At 36.2% G+C, this 14,076-nt stretch overlaps 1 long non-coding RNA gene and 1 other non-coding gene across 2 annotated transcripts in view; one reads left to right on the top strand and one right to left on the bottom strand.

Moving 5' to 3' along the window:
- Positions 1 to 14,076, bottom strand: part of LOC144578221 (uncharacterized) — a 61,913-nt gene that overhangs the window by 27,348 nt on the left and 20,489 nt on the right. The gene's annotated exons all lie outside the window — the stretch shown is intronic.
- On the top strand, positions 9,902 to 10,116 carry LOC118144046 (small nucleolar RNA U3). Its single transcript, XR_004728505.3, has one exon. It is a non-coding gene; the product is annotated as a small nucleolar RNA U3 (small nucleolar RNA).

Below are 14,076 nucleotides of genomic sequence, written 5' to 3'. Positions count from 1 at the left end.
TTCAGGTTTTGCAGAATAATTGTCCAGAACTAGAATATTGATCCAACTTTCATATTACCCTTCTGTCTTTTTCTTCTGAGCTGTAGCCAGAGATCACTGGCTGGTTCACAGGAGTAAGCAGATTAGTCTAAAATGTAGGCAAAAACTTAAAAACAACTGATAAGATTATAATTTAATGACAAGAATATGGTAAGTTTTGAAATATAATTTTTCTCTCTCTAGTCCTCTAGTTCTCATTTTTTGTCAAAAACAAATCATGATAGGACTGAGTTGCTTGTAAAATAAACTTTAATCTTATACTTGGCTTGATTATTTGCATAAAGTGCAGCAAGAATAATTATTTTTCGCATAGGCTTTTAAATTGGCTTTGACGGCACTCTGTTCCACAAGGAATCCCAGATAAGACCTTTTAAAGCTGAGCCCAGCCATGGGTTTGTCCCCTCAAATACCTATGAGTTGAGTAAATTCCTCTTTTCTTGAGGTCCCGAGAACATGAGTCTCTCAGGCCTGTTAGAAAGTAACATTCTTTACTCTCCACAGGTTAGAGACCCTACAGATTTTGAGAGGGATCTTTCTGCTTTCAATTACTGGGGTTTCATGAGGAAAACAGAGGTTTTCACCAACATTAACAGGGGGCCTAGAAGGTGGGAATTATCCACACTTATCCACATTTGGCCTTTTCCCAATGTCATCAGTAGCTTTTGAGTTCCCTAGACCTTGTCTATGCCATGGATGCTAGCATGACCTCTGTCCATGAAATGGGAGCATCCTCTGTCCATGAATGCTACCATGACCTCTATCCATGAAATTCAGCAGGAATTAATCATGCTAAGGTAAACATATGGAGCTGAATCCTCCTCAAACAAGGGAGAGAAAAGAATGCCTTGTGAATTGGGGTCCTAGCCTAATAATATGCCTTCCAAAAGAAAAAAAAAAACCTCTTGCCTTCCAAAAGAAAAAAAAAAGAACTCCTGACAGTGTGGAGAAAAGAAAAAGAAAAAAACCATCATAAGTGCAGGGCAGGGAAGATGGGGAGATTCTTGAGGGGAAAACCTCTAGCTCTATCCAAATGGGTTTCTCTAACAGGGAGAGAAATTTTCAGTCATTGTTCCCTCTTCCTGGCTTGGCCAGGGGAGAAAAGACTCTCTGGGCATATGGTGGGAGGGGATGGTGAACAAGAAAAGCTGGCCAGCTGGCCAGTGGGGTCCTTGGCCACCAAGACGCCCTGGGGCCTGGGCCAGGCAGTAAGTAGCAGCTCATTCCCACCCCACATGGCTATCAGGACCAGGGTGGGGGACGCCTCTAAGAACAGAAGAAAATCACATTATGATGAATTTCATGTCTGACGGCTGGGTCAAAGGCTCATTCTAATGTCTCTGCAGTTTGCAGTAACATCCTTAACATTACAAAAGAAGAGATAGGCACCATGACAGTACTGAATAAAATAAGTAAAATGCCATAGAATAGACTGGATTGGGATGAGGCTGATACTCCCAACCCCAAAGGATGATGGGAGTGGGTGTGTTGTGGTCCTCTCCAGCATCCTGTCCTCTGTAGCTGTGCCATTCCTAATTGGCTCACCAGAGGTTCAGTACTGTCACTGCTTTCAGGAAAAGTCTGAGGACAAGAAGACTCAGAAATGAAAATGAAAGGCTTTAGGTCTGCATTTACTCACTCTCCAGGTATTTCAGATGAGACCCCAAAATGATTTAGATTTTTGTGCCTTAGCTCAGCTAGGTCCAGATTCTTGTCTCATGACCAGGAAGAAATAGGCACGTGGACATTGAAAAAAATGAGTGGAGTCGAAAAAGCAGGTTTATGGTTGCGCCTTCGAAATTGAATACAAGAGATTTTACATACAAGCTGATAGAGCTGGGTTCCCTCTTTGTATAAGGCATGAATTCCTGGTGGCTCCACCCCATACCCCAGTTGCATGTGGGCCCTTAGTCTGCTGCTGGCATGTTTAGGCAAGCCTCCTTTTCAAGTTCCTTTATCTGCACAAAATGTCTGGTGCAAGCACCTGCAGGGCAGGTAAAAGGCTCTGCACGACCCTTTTCTTACTGTCTGCCTATAGCAAATTGGCTAACTCCTTTCAATTACATGCCCCATATTAAGTAATATAAATTCATATGAATATTCTGCTTAATTATGTCTTGTGTAGAGAGGATATTGCATCTACCAATCAATAAATTTCTGCTTAACATGAATTTAAGATAGAAGGTTTTCTTTCCATAATGAATCTTCTATTTATCCAGTTTTTTTTTAAAATTCACAAACACAGGCCAGTGGTGCAATGAGTAATGCGTCTGACTACAGATCAGAAAAGTATTTGCCTTCCTTAGAGAAATGTGGTCTATATAGCTGGTTACAGATGCTTTTCTGAGCTCTTTTAAAGAAATAGGACTGTATAGAGGAGAAATAAATAGGCCAAGAGTCAAATAACTTTTTTGCCACAAGTTATGTAAGCTCCCTTAGCTTCAGTTCCCTCATTAGTAAAATAGGTAGTAGCATAATATCTTTCCTGCTTACTTATAGAATTGTTTTGAGAACCAAATGGGAGTAATAATTTAAAAGAATTATAAAATCTATAAAGAACTCTACTAGTGAAATATACTACCATTCCTTACAGGAAGGTCTTTTACATAAAAACATTGCATGCTTACTAGTTTTACTATTACATGATTATTATAGATATTAGTTGCCTATGGCTGCTATAACAAGCTACTAACACCTTCATGGCTTAGGTAAGGAGGCTGAAATTGTCTTCACTGAGCTAATGTGAAGGTGTCTATGGGGTTAGCTCCTTCTGGAGCAACAAAGAGATTTCTCCCCTTGCCTCTTTTAGCTTCTGGAGATTACCCACATCCCTTGACCCATGACCTCTTTCTTGCCCCTGTGCAATCTCTTGCTTCCATCATCACATCACCTCTCTCCTCTCTTCGATTATATATTTCACTGTCTCCCTTTTCATAGAAGACAGTCATTATACTTAGGACCTTCCCTGATTATCCAGGATAATCTCTTCATCTCAAGATCTTTAACTTAATCACATCTGAAAAAAATCACTTTTGTCATTTAAGATGACATTTAAAGTTTCCAGAGAACAGGATGTACAGGTACACCCCAAAGATATTTTGGGTTAGGTTCCAGATCATAACAATAATGTCACAACAAAGCAAATCACATACATTTTTGTCTTCCAGTACCTATAAAACTCGTATATACAATATACTGTAGTCTATTACATGTGCAATAGCATTACGTCGAAAAAAGTATGTATCTTAATTAAAAATACTTTATTGCTAAAAAAAAAAGCTAAATATCATCTGAGCCTTGAGCAGGTGGTAACATTTTTGTCGGTGGAGAGTCTTGACTCAGATGTTGCTGGCTGCTGACTGATCAGGGTGGTGGCTGCTGAAGGCTGAGGTGGCTGTGGCAATTTCTTAAAACAGTACTTCAGTGGAGCCTGCCATATCAACTGACTCTTTCTTTCACAAAATATTTCTCTGTAGCATTTGATACTGTTTGATAGAATTTTACCCACAGTGAAACTTCTTTCAAAATTGGAGTCAGTACTCTCAAACGCCACCACTACTTTAACAACTACATTTATGAAATATTCTAATTTTTTGTCATGTAAACAATGCTTAAATTATCTTCAGCAAGAGTAGAGTCCATCTCAGAAAACCACTTTTTAAACTCTTATTCATAAAAAGCAACTCCTTTTACATTCATTTTTTCTCATGACATTGTAGCAATTCAGTCACAACTTCAGGCTCCACTTCTAATTCTAGTTCTCTTGCTGTTTCCAACACATTAGCAGTTACTACTTCTGCTGATGTTTTGAACGCCTTAATGTCATCCATGAGGATTAGAATCAATTTCTTCGAAACTTCTGTTAATGTTAATATTTTGATCTCCCTTCATGAAGTATGAAAATTCTTAATGGCATCTAGAAGAGCAAATCCTTTCCAGAAGATTCTCAATTTACTTTGCCAGATCCATCAGAAAAATAACTATCTAGGGCAACTATAGCCTTACAAAATGTATTTTTTAAATAATAAGACTTGAAAGTCAGAATGACTTCTTGATCCATGGGTTGCAGAATGTATGCTGTGTTAGCAGGCATGACAAGAGTAATCTTGCACATCTCCACTGAAGCTCTTGGATGAGTAGGTGTATTGTCAATGAGCAGTAATATTTTGAAAGAAATGTCTTTTTCTGAGCTGTAGATCTCAAAAGGGGGCTTAAAATATTCAGTAAACCATGCTGCAAACAGATATGCTGTCATCAGGCTTTGTTGCTTCGTTTACGGAACACAGGCAGAGTAGATTTAACATAAACCTTAAGCATCATAATATTTTTGTAATGGTAAATGAGCATTGGCTTCAACTTAAAGTCACCAGCTGTATTAGCCCCTCACAAAATAATCAGCCTATATTTTAAGCTCTGAAACCAGAAATTGGTGCCTCCTATTTAGCTATGAAGGATCTAGATGGTATTTTCTTCCAACACAGTGTAAGGCTGTTTAATCTACATTGAAAATCTGTTATTGAGTGTGGCCACCTTCATTCATGAGCTTAGCTAGATATTCTTGATAACTTGCTGCAGCATCTACATTAGCACCTGGTGCTTCACCTTGCAATTTTACGGGCAAAGTGAAAATACTTTACAGAAAATACTTCTTTCTTTGAACCTCATGATCCAACCTCTTTTAGCTTTAAACTTTTCTTTGCAGCTTCCTCTCCTCTTTTCACAGAACAGAAGGGAGTTAAGGCCATTGTCTGGATGAAGCTTTGGCTTAAGGCAATGCTGCAGTTGGCTTGATCTTCCATCCAGACCAGTGAACCTTTCTCCATATCACCAACAAGGCTCTTTCACCTTCTTACCATTCCTGTGCCCACTGGAGTAGCACTTTGAATTTCTTTCAAGGACTTTCCTTTGCATTCGCGTCTTGGCTAACTGGCACAAGAGGCTTAGATTTCAGCCTATCTCAGCTTTTGACATGCCTTCCTTACTAAGCTTAATCATTTTTAGCTTTTGATTAAAAAGAGAGATGTGAAACTCTTTCTTTTACTGAAACACTTAGAAGCCATTGTAGTATTATATATTGCCCTGATTTCAATATTTTTATGCCTCAGGAAATAGAGAGACACAAGAAAAGGGAGAGAGATGGAGAAATGACCAGTCAGGGGAACTGTCAGAACACACACACCATTTGTTTATTGGTCTGCTGTCTTATATCAGGGCTGTTTGTGGTTCCCCAAAATGATTTCAATGATAACAATAGAGATCACTGATCACATATCACCATAGCAAATATAATAATTCTAAAAGTTGATATATTGTGAGAATTACCAAATGTGACACAGAGACACAAAGTGAGCACCTGCTGTTGGAAAAAGTACATCAATAGACTTATACAATGCAGAGTTGCCACAAACCTTCAGTTTGTAAAAATCACAATAGCTGCAAAGCACAAAAATGTGAAGTACAATGAAATGAGGTATGCCTGTAGATGTCTTTGGGACCATTAGTCAGTCTACCACAATTACTACAGGATTATCACCTGTAGCCCAGTATCTTCATGGCTAAAAAAATCAGATGAATGCAACATGAAAGTATTCACCAGCAGGGCATTTCCCTAGGGTAGTAACAGGTTTCTAGCCTGAAGCCTCTTAATAGTTGGGCTATCAATCAATGGACATAAAAAAGTATAACTCCTACAATGTCGGTATTCCTGAAATGAAATGTTTTTATATTATAATGCCCCACCTGTTCTAAAGGCCAGAAGTAGCTGAGTCCCAGCAGGTAGGGTAGGGACAAATGAGTAAGAGCATCAAAGAAACCAAGCTATAAGCACGCAACCCCTCTTTACAGCAGCGAGAATGTTGTCTGCTATGAAACTCTATTCCAAGACACTATGATTCTGACAAGCAACACTTTGACAAGCTATGAAAGTGAGTAACTTCTTGTCTTATATAAATAATTAATGATTACTCCCTTAAAGGGAACCATGCACTGATGTAAGGTTACTTTCTCCCACGTAGGATCATTCTAACACTCTTTCTGTAAAGTCACTGACTAGTCAGAAAGGGGTTTTTTTTCCTTTTTAAATTCACTATGCTTTCCTAAGTGATCAATTATGATAATGGTCTTATTAGAATTCAGGGGTAAACAGAAGTGTTGAGCAAATTATACTTATTTGCAGTATTCCTAAATGCAATTTCAAATTCATTTAGGAATTTGCTGAATTCCTAAATGAATTCTCATATGTTTGGGCCTATGCTGGCGAAGCAATATTAATTTTAATCTAAGTGGTTTGAAACTAAATTAGCTACCTTTCTCATCCCACCCAACGTTCACTGGCAATTCTTCACTACAGTCCAAATTTGGTTAACACTTTGATTTAATTATAGGTAAAAATAATAGCCATGAGGCAGTTTTTCAATTTTTATGCAAAAAATAATTAGTTTTGAAAAATTTTGACTCAGTGCTTCACAAAAACCTCACACATGAATTAGAAAAATGGGACTAGTTTAAAATTTGAATGTTTGTCCTTTTAATAAATCTGTATTGGCTACATAAATGTTTTATTACTAGAGAAAAGAACTGAGAATTCTTAGAAAACTAAACTTTGCAATTTGTGTTTTGAAAAACACATGTATTAATAATTAAGACTATCCCTGGTTAATAGATCAATAGTCAATAAACAATTGAATGAAGTATAGAATATCTGCCTTTTAACCTTTCTGCTCTTGTGTATATTTCCTATAAACCAATCCCACATCTCTGACTTACAACTGCCCATTGTCCTTAACATGACTTCAACCTGAGCCATTCCTCCTATTCCCTACATTTTCCTGTGGTTATCACAGTATCACGCTCCCTCCAGGCTTCAAAGCTATGGATATCACAGTCATTCCTGGGTCAGCAGACATCAAACACTTACCTTTTCTTACTTTTAGTTTTTTTTTATTTGTACCTTATTTCCAATTAGTTATGCCATCACTCTGGATAGAAGCCCCCCCCCCCCCCCCCCGCCCCACTATTTACTTTGAATTCTTAAAGGGCCATTTAATTTTCCAGGTTTAAACTTTCCATCTGTTTATCACACAAACTGTTTTTAAATATTGATTTTATCTTATTAGTCACTCTTAAAAGCTCTTGATGGTTCCTCTTCAAGTCTTCACCAGTTTTTTTGAGCCCTTTTGTTTTTCAATCTTACTCTACAATACGTTTTTCTATAGCTCGTGCTTCTTCAACCACATAAAATTCTAATTCTTCACTGCCCCAAATTTGTTCCTCTTTTTATGTTGCTTTATTTTGTTGTGATGTCAACCTTCTTTCTATTAACATTCCATAAGTCTTAATATTATCCTATTTTTTTCTTATTTTTGAAGTATTTCTTTCATATAATCATAAAATATCACTCTGGCAGTCAGGGCTGAAAAAGAAAGACCAAGCTATTAAAGAAAACTCATGAAGTGCTCTTTGTGATAGGTGACTGATTTCCTGATATTAATCAGGCTTTGAATGTAAATCAGGTAAGTTATTAGATGAGATCATTGTGGCTAATTTTGCTGACAACCATTATCTAATTTCGGGATAAGATTTTGGCTTCCTTCAGCTTTGGAATGATATATGTGTTCCTTGATTTTCATTACATCTTTATTACTAAAAGTAACTTAAATGTAGCCAAAGGATTTGGGTAAACACTTGTTTTCAATCCATTCCTCAGTCATCATTTGACAAGATTAAGTCTACTCTATATTTCTAAATTTTTTGGTATCACTAAGATTTGTAAGTTAAAGGAATCTATAAAATGTATTTTACTACTAGAAACATATGTACCAAAATTTTATAATTTCAAGAAACTTTAAAAAATAGAGTGGGGGCTATCTAGTTTATTTTTTTCCAAAATTTCAGAATCATTATTAAAAGACTACTAATGTGAGAATACTGAAGCCTACCTAGGGAGTGAGTTTTAAGCTATAATATGTGTTGACTATAGCCCTTAGTATTTCAAATATTCCCCCAATAAATTTCTAAAATCTAGTTGACCATTTCCTGGGTACACCTTATACAAACAAAGGCACCGCAGTTAGAAATGAATATTTTATCTCTTCTGTAACCAGTGACCTATGATTAAAGTCAGTATGATGGAAATTATTTTGAAGAATACAAGTAGTTACACTTGGAATTTACAAAATTGCTTTGAAACTGCACTCCCCCTTCTTTCTACAAATTAACTCCTCTGATGGATTTTTTTTTTCGGTAGCCTTTCCTGCTCCCTCAAGCTATAATTAGTTATTGAAAATTGTCTCAGTGCATGCCTGGAAGACACTACAAACTCTGGACATAGTTCTTTCTCCTTGTTAAGAAAAGGCTCTCACTGAGTGATAAAATCCCAGTAACCTAATGACCAGAAAGTGATTTTAGAACATCATGTCCAATATTCCTCTTCAGCAGGCTGTAATAGTAGCACAGGTCCAAAATTATTAGTATTCTTAAAAAAAAACCCACAAAGACACTTGCAAAGCAGAAGCACAGCTAGTGCACCCAGAACAGAACTCACCTAATTGTGCACATTTTGGTTAAAAGAAAAAAATAATCCTTATTTTGATAAGTATTCTGTGTCTTCATGCAGTTATAAAACTAAACTATGAAGGTAGATAAAATCAAAACCAGTCATTCAAAATGTGTTTGCAGTTACATTGCAGCTCATGTCTAGTCTCAGGCTAAAGTGGCATTTAAATGCCAGGTATTTGATATCTGCAATTTTGAGAGAAAATGCTGAATCAATTTAAAATAGCTTCGAACATGTAGATATTTATGTGGGAACTAATTGGCATGAACAAGAGGGAAAATTGCTGAAATGACTTACATGTGCCTATTTATAAAGCCTGCTGGGTTTCAACTACATATTATTCAATGCTTTGTTGTAACTTTGTGTATCTTATTCATCAATCACAACTAAGCCACCGAGATTTTGAAAATAACAAACATGGAATGTATCCCACTTACTCTGTATCGTTGTTATGAAGAAAGCAATATAAAAGAAAACAAGTAAAGCCTGTAAGTCACAAAATAAAGTGAGCAAATCAGTGTGACCAGAAAGAAGTAGGACAAATCTCTTCAGCAGTCCAAACTCAGAAAATCAGATTTTTCTGTGTCCTAATCTGGGAATTCAGCTTTACTAAAGCTAAATGCTTAAGTCTTTGCCCTCAAACACAACACCTTTTAATTTATAATTGCTGAACATTCTGCCATTACTAATTCTTGCCGAGGCTCACCCTGGATGGACCTGATACAGTGGGAACTGATTTCCGTGTAATGTATGATATATATTCTCTGGTAGAATCCAAACATTTTATTTGCTATTGCAGCATCATTCTGGCATATAGAAAAGTGCTTCGTAATAAATTATTACTAAATTTTTTAAAAGTAATAATAAAAATTCAAGTGCCAAAATGATCTTCCGAAAATTGTCAAACTGATCTTAATATTTTTCTTTTAAATAAATCAGTGTGTAATGCATATTTTATGTTTTAAAGAAAATTAACAAGATAAAATTACCAGGATATGTGCTTCCATAGATACACAGCTAATGAAATAATATAAAGAAACTTTTAATAAAACTGTCATAGAATATATAGGAGATAAACTACACATACACAGCAACTAGATAGAATCAAGCAGATAAGTAAGCCAAACAAATTATACTTTATGAATTTAAATTATATAAGAATAAAAAAGTAATTAGAGCTTTAGAGGATGAAATGTAATCAGGGTATTATACTATAAAGTAAAAATAAAACAACGTTTCAAGGTATGAGAAATGGAACAGAATTTGGTAGTAGAACAAGGAGATAAACTATCTGATTAAAGAAGTCTCAGAAAGGCTATACTTTCAGGGAGCATTTCTTTAATTTGTTACTAGAAAAGTCTCCCTGAACCTGGAGAGCACCAGAAACCGGGAGGAGGAGGGGCAGCGCTCTCTCCGAACTTAAAGCTAGCGCTTGGTTTTGCTTTGCTGAGACTGCGTTTTGCCATTGATAATGGTTCTCCTCTTCCTCCTGGGGAGTAAGAGGGAGAAGATGCATTCCGAATGGTTCCCGTTGACATTTTTTAAATAAAGAAGTCTGAGAAAGAAAAAAAGTATTCAAAATAAACAAGAATTGAAGAAATAACAAATCAAAAAACATTTTAGTTTGGATAGAAACTAAAACTGAGTTGCAGACACGATTCATTGCTTCAGTTGCTCACTCTCTCAACATATGTTTATTCAGCAGATATCGTATGCCAGATGCTGTGGTAAGTGCTGGGGATACGGCAGGAAGTTCATGTAGTTCGTAGGGAAAGACAGGTGAGAAACAGTAAGTCCAAGATTATGGAAAGACACTGTTTTAGTCTATTTGTGGTGCTATAGCAGACTAATTTACCACAGACTGATTAATTATACAGAATAAAAACTTATTTCTAACAGTTCTGGAGCTGGGAAGGCAAGATCAAACCACCAGCAGATTTTGGTGTCTGGTGAGGGCCTGATCTCCACTTCGAAGGTGGTGCCTTGAAACCTGCATTCTGTGGAAGGGAGGAACTTTGTGTCCTCACATGGCAGAAGAACAAGAGAGAGCAAATCCACTCCTGCAAGCGCTTTTTACAGGGGCATGAGTTCATTTATAAGATCAGAGACCACATGATCTAACACCTCTCATGAGGCTCCACCTCCCAACACTGTTGCAGTGGGGAAAACATTCAAACCGCAGCAGACAGTGCATTGAAAGGGTTTAGAGAGTATTGAAAAGGTGCTTTTTTTGTTCTATAACTTTATTTTCTTTTCCTATTGATGTGACTTGTACAGAGAGCAATGAATAAAAGTTTCCTTTAACCCAAAGAAAATGTACAAAACTAACATAGAACTTTAATTTCTATATTGAAAGGTCTTACCATGTATCAAAAAAAAATTGACTTTCAGTGATTATTGCACTCCCTTGTGTTTCTTTGTCTCTGTCTGTCTTCTTTATTCTCTGTACTTTCCATTTTATAGAAGTGGATGTGTTGCTACTTGGCATAGATCGATGACAGATGATAGATAGATTAGAGAGATAGATGAGATAAAGAGACAAATAACTGTTATGTATACATAATTATTATATCTTTATGTCCTTAGTGTAAATTATGCCTTTTTTAGTGTTTAAAAATGGCCTAAATTTTAGGTTTCATAATTTTTGAATTGAATATTACTTGACTGATGTGGAGATTGCAATCTGTGATTTTATGTTACTTCTATTTGCTTGATATACTTCTGTATTTTTTCTTTAGTGTAACTCAGAGCTCACAAACACATTCCCTTATGAAGCACCCAGCCTTAGTGGTTTCTCTCGATCTCTCTGTGACTCTTACTCACAATTCATTAACTTCGAATTTTATGCAGAATAATTTATTCCACTTTAACCTCTGATCCCAAACTTGCACATCTAAATCTTCAAAGTGGCCAGATTAACCAAACCTTCAAATTGTTAAGATACATCCTCCTTAGAGTATGACAGTACCTGTTACAAAAGATATACTTTGTTCTCTCTGCTTTTTCTTCCTCTCTCCCCCACAAGGTCAGTTTCATGGGCATGAAACTTGCACAGTCACATTGGTCTTTGCGCTCAGAAGGATCTAATACTTGGTTTAATGTTCTCTTGTCACAGTCTTAAAATTCTTAACACCTTTTTAACAAAGGGTCCTGCATTTTTATTTCGCACTGGTCTTTGCAAATTGTGTAGTTTGCTTTGCTCTCTCCCCTGCTTCCTTCTTCTCTTTCTCTCTCACACAGACATGCATGTGTGTGCACGTACAAACACACACACACACACACACACACACACACACCAGGAGGGTTTGGCAGACTAAAAACTCATAGGTGTGAGCCTATAAAATGGAAGCAACAGTGTTATACCAAGAGAAATGTACAGAATGGTCTCTTATGGGGAGGTAATGACATATATGTTTATACTTAATCATGTTGTTTCAGATCCCAGGGAGGACTGTTACCTAAAATATGAAGGTTTAAAAAGAATAAGAGAATCAGCAATGCTTGGCAAAGTTCGGAAATCTTACTATATCAATTCTATACCTACAAAAAAAACTGAACTATAAAATCTGTATGACTTTGGTAGGAATTAATTGTGAAGGGTTTGAGTTTCTTTAATAAAAGGCAAATTAGTATTGACTTTATGTTTGTAATTCCAGAAATTATTTCTTTTTTTATCATTACCTGTGCTTACATATCATGTCTCATGTGAACTAACTCTATGTGGAATTGAAAGTAATGTTCTAAAGTATGCAAACTTTAGAGAGTCTGAGTCATCTTCTATTGTGCAGATTTCCAGCTACTCTGTTATTTTTATATTGTTGCTAAGTGCTTTTCCATCTAATTGCATAGGGACTGATTTGTTTAGCAACCTCTGTTTAGAGTCAGGCTTTGTTCTCTTCACTGTGGACACCATTCTGGCATTGTTTTCCTGTTTCCATAGTTTCACAGAGCATATTTGATCACAAGCATTTTGTAATTCAATTATCCTCCCCTCACTCCTCCCATATGTAAGCGATAGTACCCTTTGGCTCTAAATATATGCTTGCAACAGCTGCTTTGCAATGTTCATGGCAAAAGAGAGAAACAGAGCCCAAACAGCTATGTTACTAAACCTCACACATAAAATACTCATACTCAATAAAGACAATAGTAATCAAAATGGAAATAGAGAACATATGCGATTCAGAAGCATTAGGGTAACTGTAATTCCCATAGCCTTTCATAAACGTATATGGTGATTAATTCAGAATCATGAAAAAATGCATACCTCCTTTGACAATTCACATAATACTTTTTATAGCCATATGCATTTAGGCTGTGGATTATCTCACCCCAAGAAATGCAAAGCACAAGGTCTAAGTAGAGCGAACATGATGTCATATCAGGAGTGACACATGGTATAAAACAAAGGGAAAACCTTTTAATCGTATTTCCAGAGGTGTTCTTTTTAGAGATCTTTATGTCCCAAGGCTCTCTAAATATAAAACTAGAAAAGAGAAAGAAAATATACTACAAAAATTAAAGAAAATAAGTGATAGAGCCAATCTATAGCTTAAATGTATTTGTCATGGACAAGATAAATTAATGAGTGAAAAGAAAATAAGATCGTTTGTCCAACTCTTAATGTTATCTTACATAAACTCCATCTGATAGCCTTATCTTGAAAAATTGTTAATTTTTTTTTAAACAAATTGTGGAAGAGTGTACAGCTGAATAATAGGAAAAAATGTCTAATAAGTAAAAAAATAAAAGCATAATGCATAGATTGCAAAAATAGAGTCTCTAGACTTTATGACTATTTGAGTAGGCTAAGAAAACAATTATTGGCATTCGTGGCAATCAAAGCAGTAAGAATCTGAGGGATCAAGATCTCCAAAGTAAAAGGGAACTTTCAAGAAATGGGCATAACATTCTGCGGAAAATTTCCCCTTTAAGGCACTAGCTGAATGCCAACATTTGCATTTGAAGAACACATTTCTGAGAATCCAAGCAGAAATCAACTGCTGAGATACCAAAAGTTTAGGCAGATATTTTGTCAGTATTTTGGTTTTGGGAAGATGAAAATTAGAATGTAGGATTATTACAGAAAAAGGGACTTAGGGTGCAGTGGCTCACTCTTGGAATCCCAGCTCTTCAGAGGCTGAAGCAAAAGGTTCGCTTGAACCCAGTTCAAAACCAACCTGAGCAACATAATGAAACTCCATTTCTACAAATAAAAAAAAAAAAAAAGAAAAGAGAGAGAGAAAAAAAAAATGGACTTACAAAAATCTCAGTCCTTTAGTTGAGACCCCTGAAAAAGCAACAACTAAAGAATAAGAAGCAAACGAAAAACAGAATAACTGCTGCTGAAGCAAGGTAATCTGCATGTACTTTCATAGTCCCCAAAGAAAAAAGATATCATTGAGAATGCTAGCAATTTTTCATATACAACCAGGAATCAGTCAAAATTTATCAGACATGCCAGGGAACAGAACCAAATGACAGAG

Source organism: Callithrix jacchus, chromosome 11, assembly GCF_049354715.1.
Source record: "Callithrix jacchus isolate 240 chromosome 11, calJac240_pri, whole genome shotgun sequence".
NCBI classification, from domain to species: Eukaryota; Metazoa; Chordata; class Mammalia; order Primates; family Cebidae; genus Callithrix; species Callithrix jacchus.
The sequence above is the reverse complement of the archived record's forward strand: the minus strand, read 5'-3'. Positions and strand labels throughout refer to the sequence as shown.